Genomic DNA, 12758 nt, shown 5'->3' on the forward strand with positions numbered 1-12758 from the left:
GGGGGAAATTATAATTATTTGGTTGATGCTTGTTTGCTAGGTCAACTGTATGTAATTTATTGGTTAATGGTGAAGATAGCTTTGGCTAACTGAAGGGCGCGTGAGATGAAGTAGGAAGCATCAGTCAGCCAGTAGGAGGGCTTATCTCAGCCCTCAGCGTCTACTGAGTCGGTCTGCGAGGTGTAGAACTGATACAGAATGATTGCTGAGATTCTTATTATGGTTCTTTCATTATTATTCATTTTATTTTCAAACTCTGTTACATTCACACAGTCAGACATAATGTGCCATATGTCTGCTTTACTCTTCCGCTACATTCACACCACAGGCCTCCTTGCTGAGTGCCAACTTTGCTGATCATATCTGATGGTGCTGGATGCTGTTCATATGTATTCCAACACACAACCCATATCCTGTTCCAACATGAACTGACAAAGACAAATGTGCATACAGAGACGGTGACAAAAGGTATCACATCTCTTTTTGTCCCTTCAGTATGCTTCTCCTGCTTTGTGCAAAGGTTAGCCATTTGCTATCACTGAAGGCCCAATATAGTGCTTCGTCAGCACATTACCTAAACACTCCATTGCATTCTTTTCATTGCTGTTCAGTCTGGCCCCCCAGGTTGAGAATTTATTGGTGGTGATCAACTTTGAGCAGAGGGTGTGAAAGGTGCTGGTGGGAAGCTCCAACATCAGCCACATTATATTCGGCAGCATACTGTAGGTCAAGTCCATTTCTTTACAGTATATATATATATATATATATATATATATATATATATATATATATATATATATATATATATATATATATATATTTATCCCAGAATCACAAGTTTGTGAAAGCAGGGCTTTGCAATCTGTGACATACAGCACCCTCTATCCTCAAATGCTCAAGTCTGATGACGAATATGTCTGAATCAGCTGAGAACTCTGAAATCCAATGAGTTAGACCCACTTTGAAAGGAACTATCACCAGAGTTAATGCGTCCAACTTAGCTTGTTTGTTCTGAACGGACACAACTAAAATATTAGCAGCCTGATTTTACAGTGCAGTCAATTCTTCTTCTTAAACAGATTCAAAACTGCACACAGTGTCTCCACACATGTTCTATGTATATATCTATATATATATATATATATATATATATATATATATATATATATATATACATACACACACACACACACACACACACACACATACACACACAAACACCTGGTTCTTAATAAATGACTAGCTGTCATCAGTGTGTGGTTCTCGCATTACAGCACTGTGAATTCATTAAGTGTGCCCTCTGGAAGTCTAACCAGCCAGGCGGGGTGCTGTCTGAATCATGCCCTGCATTTCAATTGCAATTACTGTACACATCTCAGTGCCCTTGTAAAAATCCCCTCAGCACACGCATCACTACACTCAGACAAACACACACAACACATTTATAGACACAACTTGCATTCTAGTATTTTTGTGGCTTTTTTTTTAGCTATGCCAAAGGTTTAATGTACCTCTGTCAAATTGGACAGTGCTGTTTAAAACATATATTTTTATAGTTTAACCCTCAGGCCTGGATTTATTTTCGTTCACTCTTTCTCTCTCATCTTCTTGAGCAGTTTTTCGAGGTTTTGTGCAGGAGGGGAAAAAAACCCCATGAGACTGGGATTTTAGCTTCTGATGGGGATTCTGGTTAGTTTAATCACCCACGATTTATTCAGAATCTGGAATTATTTTAATCACACAGAGATTTGTGTGTATTTTCAATCGGATTAGTGTCTGTTTTTCTGCAGATAGATGAGATTCTGCAAGTTCATGTCTGACTGCGTTTGTGCATCTCTTTGTATGTATTGCACCGGTATGGTCACTGTGTGCGTGTTGCTGACTTGGTTCACAATGTTAAGACGAGGTCTAATAGAAAAAAGTCAGGTCAGATTGGGAAAAAGCTTAGACCTGTGGTTTCCTAATTCCTAAGTGACCTGAGACAGTATTACTGAGTCATCACTAGTGTATGTGTAAGTGTGTATATGTAGTGGGGAGAGGGGCGGCTCTTGTGAAGTGGTAGAGCTAATTCTAAATCCCCCCTCTAACGTCAATAATTCTCTGCTTTTTCACAGCCCCTCTAATCCTCTTTCTGACGTGACTCACCTCTATTTATCACCCGCATGCCTCAAACAATCAGGCAGATGTGTGTTAACAATCAAATTGTATGTGTCGGTGCATGCATGAGAACGAGTGCGACTTTCAATCTGTGCTGATCTTGATCTTCAGATAAAGGGTCCATGTCTGTGTGTGTGTGTGTGTGTGTGTGTGTGTGTGTGTGTGTGTGAGTGTGTATGTTTCTTTGTGGTGTGTTTCTGTGGGAAACAGGGCTAGGCTCACAGTAACTTCTGAGCTGATGTTATGAGCTTTGGCCCAACAAATTCCATCTTTGTCCAAAATAAGCCTCAACATCAGATCTGCATCCAAACGATGTGAAGTCATGCTTATGTGGAAAAGTTGTAACGCGTGGAGATAATCGCTGCTGGTTTGAATGGTGGCTTTGTATAATGGATCTGTGCTAAACCAGTGTAGAGATTATGAATGTTGCTTGCCAGGCAGGCTGCTCCGTGGTGCGGGGGTGCTGATGCTGCTGACTCAGTGCAAGCATGCCTGGGACTCGGGGGGTTAATGCAGCAGGGCCACAGGCTGATCCACAGCCCATCCTCATCTGCCAGAACTTCAAAGGATGCCCAGACAGTGTCTCGATCGCCATATCCTCCGGTCCAGGCTGTGCGGATCCCTCCCCCTCAGGGCACAGGTCAAACTCGGCCTCATCTTTTATGTATCGCTTACCCCATTGATTGCATGCTAAGAGATTCATGAATACAGAGGGGCCTATTTCCGTATCACACTCCAGCATATGGAAGTTTTTTTTTTTTCTTTTACAAGTGAGGATATTTTTTGTTCGTCACAGCTCTCATTTTATTTCCATCTCATTCTTTTCTCTGGGTTTCTGCTCCCATGCTTTTTTTCTTTCCGTCTTATACCTATCTCTCAATCAGCATCGTTCTCCCTCAACTTCCACTTATTTTGCGTAGAAGGTCACAGTCGTTTCCCCTTTTGACAGACTGCTTTTTCCTTTTTTTTGGTATTTAATGCGCACTTATGAATTATGCAGATTGCAGTTAGTGAATACAGTGAATTTGAGAGCTGCAGTTGTCCTACAGGAAGCTTACAGCATATGGCAACTTAAAAGTAACTTTTTCAAGTCAAATCTGGACCCATGTTGCTACTTAAGTCTGCGTTGGTTGAATTAAATAAAAGGCTATTTGTTCACACATGATGCTATGCCATAGGGAAGACACTTCAATCCAATCACCGACTCTGTGGATAGACTCAAGACATAAGACTTTAATAAAGGTTTAATCTAATTCTTAATTTTTTTATTTGCATGTCTCTGTTGGGAATCTGGAAGTAGTGAGAGCTATGAAATGGACGTTTGGTTTGCTTCTTCATTCCTCTCACTGAGAGCAGTGTCGTTGTTCCTCTAAAAGCTGTATTAGCATGCCAGCAATGTGTCTCGTGTATTCATTTATCTTCAATCCTTGGTTGTTTACTCATAAATGAGTACATATATTGATCCATTTTTGAATAAGCCAGCCCTCCCCCTCTCTCTCTCTCTGTACCTGTTTAAGTGATGTGTGCGCTACACACCCCAGCAGAGTGTGAAATTGAAATCCTCCCCTGCAGAGGTGATGTGATTGATGGAGAAGAACAGACAGGGGAAGTGTGAAATCTCATCTTTGACTCAAGTTGTTGTCATTTTTCACTTGCAGCTCTCAATTATTTAATATGAATATATGATATTGATATTGCAACAAAATATCACAAACTGAATATTCATAAAAGTGAATACTGCTGCGTGGTATAAAAGGATAATTTCCATTTAACTACTCACCTTTGTCAGTGCGTGACACTGTGCGTGACATTGGATAGCAAACCTGAAATGCAGTGAAGTTCTCTATTGTTCAAAATATCCAGCCCTAAATATGAAATATCAAAATCCTAACACAATTTTAAACTGGGTTTTCTAGACCAGGTGAGTTGCAAATAAAACATTCTTATATTAAGAATTCATCTAGCATCAGTTGTCAGAGTTATCATGAGATCAGAATTAAAAACGGTCACCTGAGCTGCTACTTGAATTTATCTCAGAAGCTTACATATTGACATTTCGACCTTCAATGCTATCATCTCTAAAATACTCAAAACGTCAAAACTTGACATTGATGCATGCTACCAAACATTAAAATGAGCTATTGAATCAACATTTTAAAAGTTTCTCTCCATGGATTCATAACTAAACTCTTTCCCTCCAAGGTACAAATGTAGATTTTTTTTTCCATCAAATATAAACCTCCATGGTCTTAAAATGGCTTTGATTTAACTCAACACCTTTGGCTTATTTATTCGCGGCTCTATCTCCACCCACCCCCCGCCTCCTAACTGCGGCTCCAACTCTTTTCATCAAACACACAAAAAGTGGTAATGTAGGTGTTAACTACCTCTGCTCCTCTGCTTACATCCATACTAATAAGTTTTCTTTTTTAAACTGAAACGATCTCCAACCAGATGTTCCTTATCAGTAGCTACCTTTAAATGATAATGCCCGTCCATACTGACGTGTGTGTCAGTGTAAACAGGAAGCTGATTATCTACTCTGTATTTGGTTGTTTAGTTACAGAAAACACTTCAAACGAGGAACAGCAATGGTGAAAAGATAGTAAGTGTAAGCAACGCTTTGCAATCACTGCTGGTAGTCAAGTCGTGGCCCACTGGACATCACCCATTGGTTTTGCATGTTGTTGTTTTTTGCAACCGGACTTAGAGTTGGGGGGAGGGGTCTGGCTGAGAGCTCGTCCACTTTGGAACCACCTACACCAGCAACCATGCACCAATCGGCCGAACCAGCTGTCAATCACGCTGTATCCACACTCAAATACATACAGTGCTTTATCGTATATTTTTCTCTAAATGAGACCACAATTTACAAGATGTACATCGTGCTGTTTTGGAGAAGATTTAAAACTAGTTATTGAGACCATGAACTCCTCAGGAGAATGTTTACCGACTAAGTCATTTTCACATAGATTTCTATAGAAACTGACTTCTTTTTGCAACCAGTGAGTCGCCCTCTGCTGGTGATTCCAAAGAACGCAGGCTTCAAGCACTTCCACATTGGCTTCCTTTTCTGAAACAGGTGACAATGATTATTTTTATGTACACTCTATGATCGTAAATGATTAGAACCAATCAGGAAGCAAATGTAGGTGACTACGTCATTGCTCCCAAACTTCTCAGTTTTTGCCTGTCCCTATTGCAATGCTCCCCCAGAGTTTTCAAACAAATATGGGGCCAGCAGCGTTTCCAAACTTCTCTGTTTAAGGCACTCGAAAACTCTGGAGTAATGTGGATGACACGCGTAAACATTGCAACAGTAATTCGATTTAGAACTGAAACATAGAAGTGTGGATGTAGCCTATAAGCTTACTTGACTCCTCCCAATGCTACGGCGAAATGAGGCGTCTCTGGCGTTAAACACTTTTAACACCAGTCTCAGAGCAGTGTTCGAACACGTAAAGAGGAAAAGCCTGATCAATCCTATTGTTGGAACCTCAAGACGTAGAGACGTATCAATTGTATAAAACTTAAGACAAGCTCAAAAAAAATGTCAGAATGTTGAATCCTCCTAATTCTGAGGTAATAAATTAACCGTTCGGTGGTTAGTTTTACGATTCCTCATGATTATACACAAACTTTCTATTTACTTCATACTGGAAGAAAGTGCTCTATAAATGAAATGTATTATTATTATTATTAGTGCCCTCCCTCTAACCTGTGTGTGTGTGTGTGTGTGTGTGTGTGTGTGTGTGTGTGTGTGTGTGTGTGTGTGTGTGTGTGTGTGTGTGTGTGTGTGTGTGTGTGTGTGTGTGTGTGTGTGTGTGTGTGTGTGTGTGTGTGTGGGGGTGTGTGTGTGTGTGTGTGTGTGTGTGTGTGTGTGTGTGTGTGTGTGTGTGTGTGTGTGTGTGTGTGTGTGTGTGTGTGTGTGTGTGTGTGTGTGTGTGTGTGTGTGTGTGTGTGTGTGTCCTAACCAAGTCCCACTTGGTGAGAGTTGGACAGATCACCATCTGTTCCATGCCCCCATTTTGAACTACCGGCTCTTCTTCATCACCTTCACGGGCTATCAGGATATTGATGCTTTCTCGAAAACTCAATTGCAAAGAGTTAGTTTATTCTCAAAAGCACGATAATGAATCTAGTTTGACAGGTTATTACGAGGGATATGTTTACTGTATAATATATGTCTCAGGGCTGCATCTTTCTCACGTAAGCATTTTCATGGGAGCGCAGTGTCTTTTCTAACGAGGAAAAGCAGCAAAATGATATAAGAATATCTGATCAAATTATTGGATATCTGCTTTAGAGTAAAATACAATAATTTCCCCTAGACAAAGTGCCATTTCCCTGAGATGTTGCTCACCAAAAGTGTTTTTATGTGTAAATGTCATCTTTGTTTGTATGTGTTTGGAAATTGTTATTTTCCTTTGCTGCCATATTGACCAGGACTCCCTGGAAGAAGAGCTATTTCATCTCAATGGGACCTTCCTGGTCAAGTTAAGGATACATAAAAAAAATAAAATAAAAAAATAAACATGTTGTTACTGGGATTTTAAAAACTCCACACAAATATGTTAATGTCTTTTAATTCAACCACTCTGGTCAATGAAGATCATTTTCCATTTTCTTCTTAAATGCAGCAAGGATTTCTATATATCAGTCTCCCCCCCTCTCGTTCAAAGAAACATGCTGTACACCATCCCCCAGCGTTTCACCAGTAATTGCAACACTTAAGTGAGTCTGGATAAAGAGCAGGGAGCAACAGCACAACATGAGCACATGGCACATGCACCAGCACATTAGCCACCAGGCCACCGCAGGAGCCTTTTGATATGTTGTGATGAATTCGTGACCACAAACTCTGTCTTTATCCACTTCAGGGTGGAGAAATGTGCATGCACGGAGGACGAGGAGTCGGGAATTAAGCACAGGAGACAAAAGATGACGAAGACGAGACAATAAAGAAGGTGAGTTACACTCCTCTGCTCGCTTCTTCCCCACTTGCTCATTATGCGTCCCACGGTGCCGTTATAAGTAGCTTTGGATGCAACTTTTATCGATGCACAGGTCATTGAGCGCCTGTAAAGTGGGTCTCACCGGCATAAAGTACAACATAAAGTAGGACCTTGTCATATACTCTAATATCACCTGCAAAATCGCAATTCACCTTTGACATTGAATGCATCCTTCCGAACGTCATCTCTAACCTTTTATTGCACCTTTAGTGGAAACACATCTGTCAAGCTTGACAGCCTGCCATTGATGGCAGCATAAATGAGACAGAAAGGGACACAATCACTGAGCAGAGTGACAGAGGAGCAAATGGCAGGGAAGAACAAGATGCACAGACAAAATATTAAGGAGCTTTTACAGAGGCTGTTTTGATCGAAGTGTTTCATTTGTTTTTTCCTGTTTGTGTTATGATAACTGGTGACAGAGCAGATGGTAGTGGTGAGAGAAACACTTAGAAGTGCTTTATAGCAAGTAAATGTGCTGAACATGACTGACAGGCATAGTTATGTTATGTATAGTTAAGTTATGCACACAGCAAATCGGTGGGAGGGCAAAGGATTTTTGTAACAGGACACAAAAAATAACACTGCCATTATAATCTGGTCCATCCTGTTCATGAATGTCAATTATTTTTTGGCTCACCAAATATAAATACAAAATGTTTCAGTTAGAGCAGGGAACGATGTATGCTAAAGGGAATGACCTAACCCCAGTATGAGAATATCATATATGATTTTCTCAAAATCCATTCAGAGAAGAACAAAAAAAAGAAAAACATCTAGTGATGTTTGTAAAACCCAGAATGTTGTTTGATAACACTCACCATTGTTTCCAGTATCATTACTCTTATCTAACCATATGGATGAAATTAAAGATAATTATAATTTTGCTGCATCATTAAATAGATTTTTTAGAGATCTTTTTTTTATTCCAGACACAGCCAGAAATCTCCATTGCTCAGTTTGTAAAATGTGTAACAAAATTGAAATGATAATGATCAGCTACGTTGGTATATATTGTTTCGTTTAAGTATTTAATATTTTAATACAAACTAAAGCCTTCTAAGACTTTTGTGTCTATTATCACTGAGATATCCACCAACATGTTAGCATTCATCACAGTATTTTGCTTAGAATCTCTCATTAATATATTACACCAACTTTTTCATTGATTTTATAATTGAAAATATTCTAATCGAATATAAACTGTTGGCAGAATATAGTTTGTTGAAGAACAGAAGAAATCCCAGTTCAGTTTTGCTTGACCTTGGACTCATTTGGCATTTATTTTGTTCCGAGCTGTGATGCAATACAGTTATTTTACTTGCAGGGTGTAATTCAGAAAACATATATTTTGCATAACTTCTTTCCAGAGTGAAATTTTGTGTTCAAAGTAATTGCAGCATCTGCTGCTTAATTAGTGTGGAAGTAGTGCATTGTCATTGAGGGTGTCATTTCTAAAGACACATGATATACCGTCTCTGGCTCAGCTCTTGTGGACGAGCCACCCTGAACCCTAAGGATCCAGGCCACTGCCAAAAAGCTGGATTTACAGTGAGCACAGCTTACCATTTGAAAACGTATCATTGCACTGACGTGGGTCATCCTTGAAAGGCTACTTGAAAAGAAGTGATATGGTTTGCAAACACACTCTAAGCCAATGTGTTGTGTATCCCAGGGAAGCTCAGAGAGGGGGGGTCGGATTTGGCAGGCGGTGGGATAAACATATTGAGAGCTAAGGCTGTGTCACAGAATTTCCACTGCGCAGGCACACTCTTCAATCTTACATGTTTTTTTAATATAATTTTTTTTTTTTTTTTTTTCAAATACTGAAATCTAGATGTTATCCAGTGGAAACAATATTTTGTGCTCCCAACATCAAGCGGATTTGTGTGGAGTGTGTTTATGGAGATTAGGTAGCGAATGAGTGCGTGATTAGGGAGGATCAGATGAGGTCAACCTTGGCCAGTGGGGAGAGGAGCCTTTGCACTGAAACTGGCAATCACAGCAGAACACCAGGGGTTGGGTGGGTAAAAAGAGGAGGAATGATTAAAGAATGGAAGCGTATTGTAGGAAAGGTAGAGAGGGAAGATGAGGAGAAGAAACAGGGGTGGGTGTACAATCAAAGGATGCTGAATGACAGGACATATAGATGGATTTTATGTACGCTACTGCCATACCTCATACCATGCTTCCTCATACCACAGTCACTCAAAGGTACAAAAAGCAGGCCACACTGAGTCAATCTAATGATGTCAGCGTGCAGGCAACACATTTGTTCAGGTAGGAAGCTTCGAGGTAAGGTTTTGGGATTCATTTCTTCATTTCTAACACGGCAGGTGAGCAAAGAAGAGGTTTATTAAGATTGGCTGCAGCAGATGGAACTAGATCTAAGACCGACTGTGCTGTATTACAGTCGTATATGATTGTTAAGTATTCATGGTGGAAAAGTATTTTGAGAAATCATTAACAACTTGATAAACAAGTTTATGGCTAAATAATTGTCAACATAAAAATTCATATTTAGAGGCGCTAATCACATACATTTATTAATACATCCAGCCTTTCAGCAACTCTTTAAATGGTTCAGTTTTTGATGTCTTACAATGTCTTAATATGGAGCACTGGGAACCACACAATGAGAACTCGCTCATCTCCAAGCATCCTCATTTCATCAACTCATAATGGCACATTTGCAAACTTTGGTTAAACCCTCTTTTCTTCTAGTCAAAGATCTATTGAAGATTATATCTCTTTTCTGAAGAAATGAAACTCGAATTGACCGGGGTTCACATCTTGAGCTTTGTCCGAGACAATTTTTAATATTCAAAACGTAAATGTTATTTAATGTAATGGGTGTCACTGCACTGCACCAGTAAGTTAGGGTTGTTATCTATTTGTAATTATAAAACGGGAAGCTAATTAAGTGGCATATTTCATAGTTCAATTGGCTGTTCATAAAACACTCAACAGCAAATCACCTTTAACACCCTTAGTGCTTTTTACTAAGGGTGTTAAACCCTTAACACTTACTATGCTGAGGCATCTAAGGAAACAGTTGTATGATGCACACTGTGGAAAAACCACGTCTCAATATTCAAATTTTATATTAGCTCGAAATTTGAGAATGTCACAGTTCAAGTATCCATGAAAATGCATAATTTTTGACCTTGCACCTGAGGGGAAAAAATGTATTAGTTCGCCAGCTGTGGTGACCCTTGGCTGTCCCGGCCTATCAGTGACAGATCCGGTGACTCTCTTGCTGCTTACGCAAGCGGCTTATTGTTGTGCTTATTGCGCCCCATCTGACGTGTGACGTAGCTGAAGCCCGCCTGGAAAAGGTTCTCGTTGGAGGATTGAATGTCCCGGCATACTGTATTGGCGTCTTTTTGAGGTCATCTTTGCTTTAAATAGGCGAGCAGCCACACCAAAAATGTTCACAATCGGATCAGAACCAGTCTCAGATTCCAACAAATAAGCAATACATACGGATACAATCAGTCTACACTGAAAATAGGAGTCTCAGAAACAATAACATGAGCAATAATTCCTACTCAAAGAGAAATAAAAGGAAAAAGGAAGTAGTGTCATATTCTGCACCAAACTGTTGACAGATGCTCAATCTCGTAATGTTAAAGGTGACATATGATGCTCATATTCAGGTTCATATTTTTAATTTGGTTTACCTCTTGAAAAGGTTTACAGTACATGCTCTAATGGTCAGAAAAGGCATCAGCATTCTCAAACTTCCCATTCCTGCAGCTCCTCTTTCCCCCCTCCGTCTTAAACACCTGGGTTTCTTTCAGCCCCGACTCCTGATAAACCCCAGTCTGCTCTGTCTGGCCAGCTGGCCCAGTCTGTTGTGATGGGTCAACCCATTTCAAAATGTTAGGAAATATCACGCCCCTTCACCAGAAAAGTGGAGATTGCCAGATTGTAGGCAGGGTTACCCCCAGAGTTCTGTGACATCAGAGTGAGAGAGAAATCTGAACCAGTTGTTCAGAGCCAGGCTGTAGGGTTTAGCCAGCTCACAAAAAAATTACAGGGTGGTCTTTTCTCACAGTTTGTGGGCTGGCAGGCTCCACAGATACACACATTTATTTACACAAACACTGAAAAGTGCTTTTTGCATTATATGTCACCTTTAAGGGAAGTGCACCAATCAATCTGCACCTTTACACGGAACTACAACAAAATGTGATGGGCTCTTTCCAGGCCCAGGCCCCATCCCTTCACCATGTTTGATGCAAATAGGTTTAATACTTTTTGTGAAATGTTGTTTAAACGTTTTTTGTGTTTTTCGGGGCAATTCCACTATTTACTTCAACAATATTCATTTGACAATGTTCAGTATTTTCTGTTCTTTCCTTTCAATGTCAGACACAGACTGTGCATGGAATTAGAAAATTAAAGGCAACACCTGCTGGGTGTTACAGATGATGAAATTATAAGCAGGTTTTCCATGGAAACTAAAGTCTGAGGTGCCGTACAGGACATAACATGTTTCATAAACATACATACATACATTTGGGCTCTCACAAATACATTCTCAAAGTCTTCTGCTGGGATTTTATCTTGTTTTTAGAATATAATCATATAATTCTGGTCAGCTGTGAATCATAAATGAGTTTAAGAGTTAATTAGGGGAAGACATTAATATCAATCTGATGCACTAGCTTTGTGGCACATTAGTTATTCTCTCCACTGTGTCTTTCTACATCTGCATGTCTTTCTTTTCTTCCTTTAATCTCTCTCTCTCTCTCTCTCTCTGACATCTCCGTTTCCATTTTAGTGCAATGTTGTATATTATAGATTTTGCTGAACGTCTGCCCTGAATGTTATAACAAGTTGGCCACAGCAAGTAGCTCCGGGAACAGAAAACACCCTCAGAATTCTGCAGAGGGAAATAATCTCAGTCGTCTGGGTTTAGCGACAGTACCTCAGTCCTGAGTCTTTGATAGACGTCGGTTGACACGAGACATGATTGAGTCCATTTTGAGTACGTAAGCCTTGCGAGCTGGGAATTTTCGTTCCCTCTCCATGTCGCCAAGTTTTGATGTGAGGTCATCTGGGAGCGAGCTGCTAACCGTTGCTGCACAGCGCTCACCTGGTCTGACACCTGCTCTCTATCCAGGCAGCATGTTTGGTTTGGACTCAAATCTCCACAGTGTGCGGTGAGAGCTGGAATTATGCCTCCTCGCCTCTGCTTGAATATGTGAGTGCAGTGTGTGTGTATCCGTGGGGTTGTATCTGTATTTGTGATTGCCTGCCTTGTGTATGTGCGTGTCACATTGCATATGCGTCCACCGGCGTTCATGCGAAAAGACAGCGGGTTAGACTCCCCCACCCCACCCTTGCTGCTCAGTTGGATCTCATTCCCAGTTCTGTCGGTCGTCTGTTGACATGTCCTCGCTGCGACGCGCCACCCACAGTGAAGGAGAGGCACGAATCATCCCGCTTTTTCCTTCGTCATTTTACCCGAGCACCTCCCCTAACCAGGCTGGTGACCTCTGCTCTTAGAAGTTGGAGATGGAGTCGGGGACAATCTCATGAAAAGCTTTCAGTTGGTAATCAGCTGATTATGTTAAG

The 12758-nt window shown here is 40.5% G+C and overlaps 1 protein-coding gene across 4 annotated transcripts in view; it reads left to right on the plus strand.

Annotated features, from left to right (window-relative positions):
• dlgap1b (discs, large (Drosophila) homolog-associated protein 1b) overlaps nucleotides 1-12758 on the plus strand; it is a 93501-nt gene that overhangs the window by 25258 nt on the left and 55485 nt on the right. For all 4 annotated transcript variants that reach the window (XM_035619578.1, XM_035619576.2, XM_035619575.2 and 1 more), the window contains exon 2: nucleotides 7038-7124. The gene's annotated coding sequence lies outside the window, so the exon portion shown is untranslated. The remainder of the gene's footprint in view (nucleotides 1-7037; nucleotides 7125-12758) is intronic.

This window comes from Scophthalmus maximus, chromosome 21, assembly GCF_022379125.1.
Source record: "Scophthalmus maximus strain ysfricsl-2021 chromosome 21, ASM2237912v1, whole genome shotgun sequence".
Classification (NCBI taxonomy): Eukaryota; Metazoa; Chordata; class Actinopteri; order Pleuronectiformes; family Scophthalmidae; genus Scophthalmus; species Scophthalmus maximus.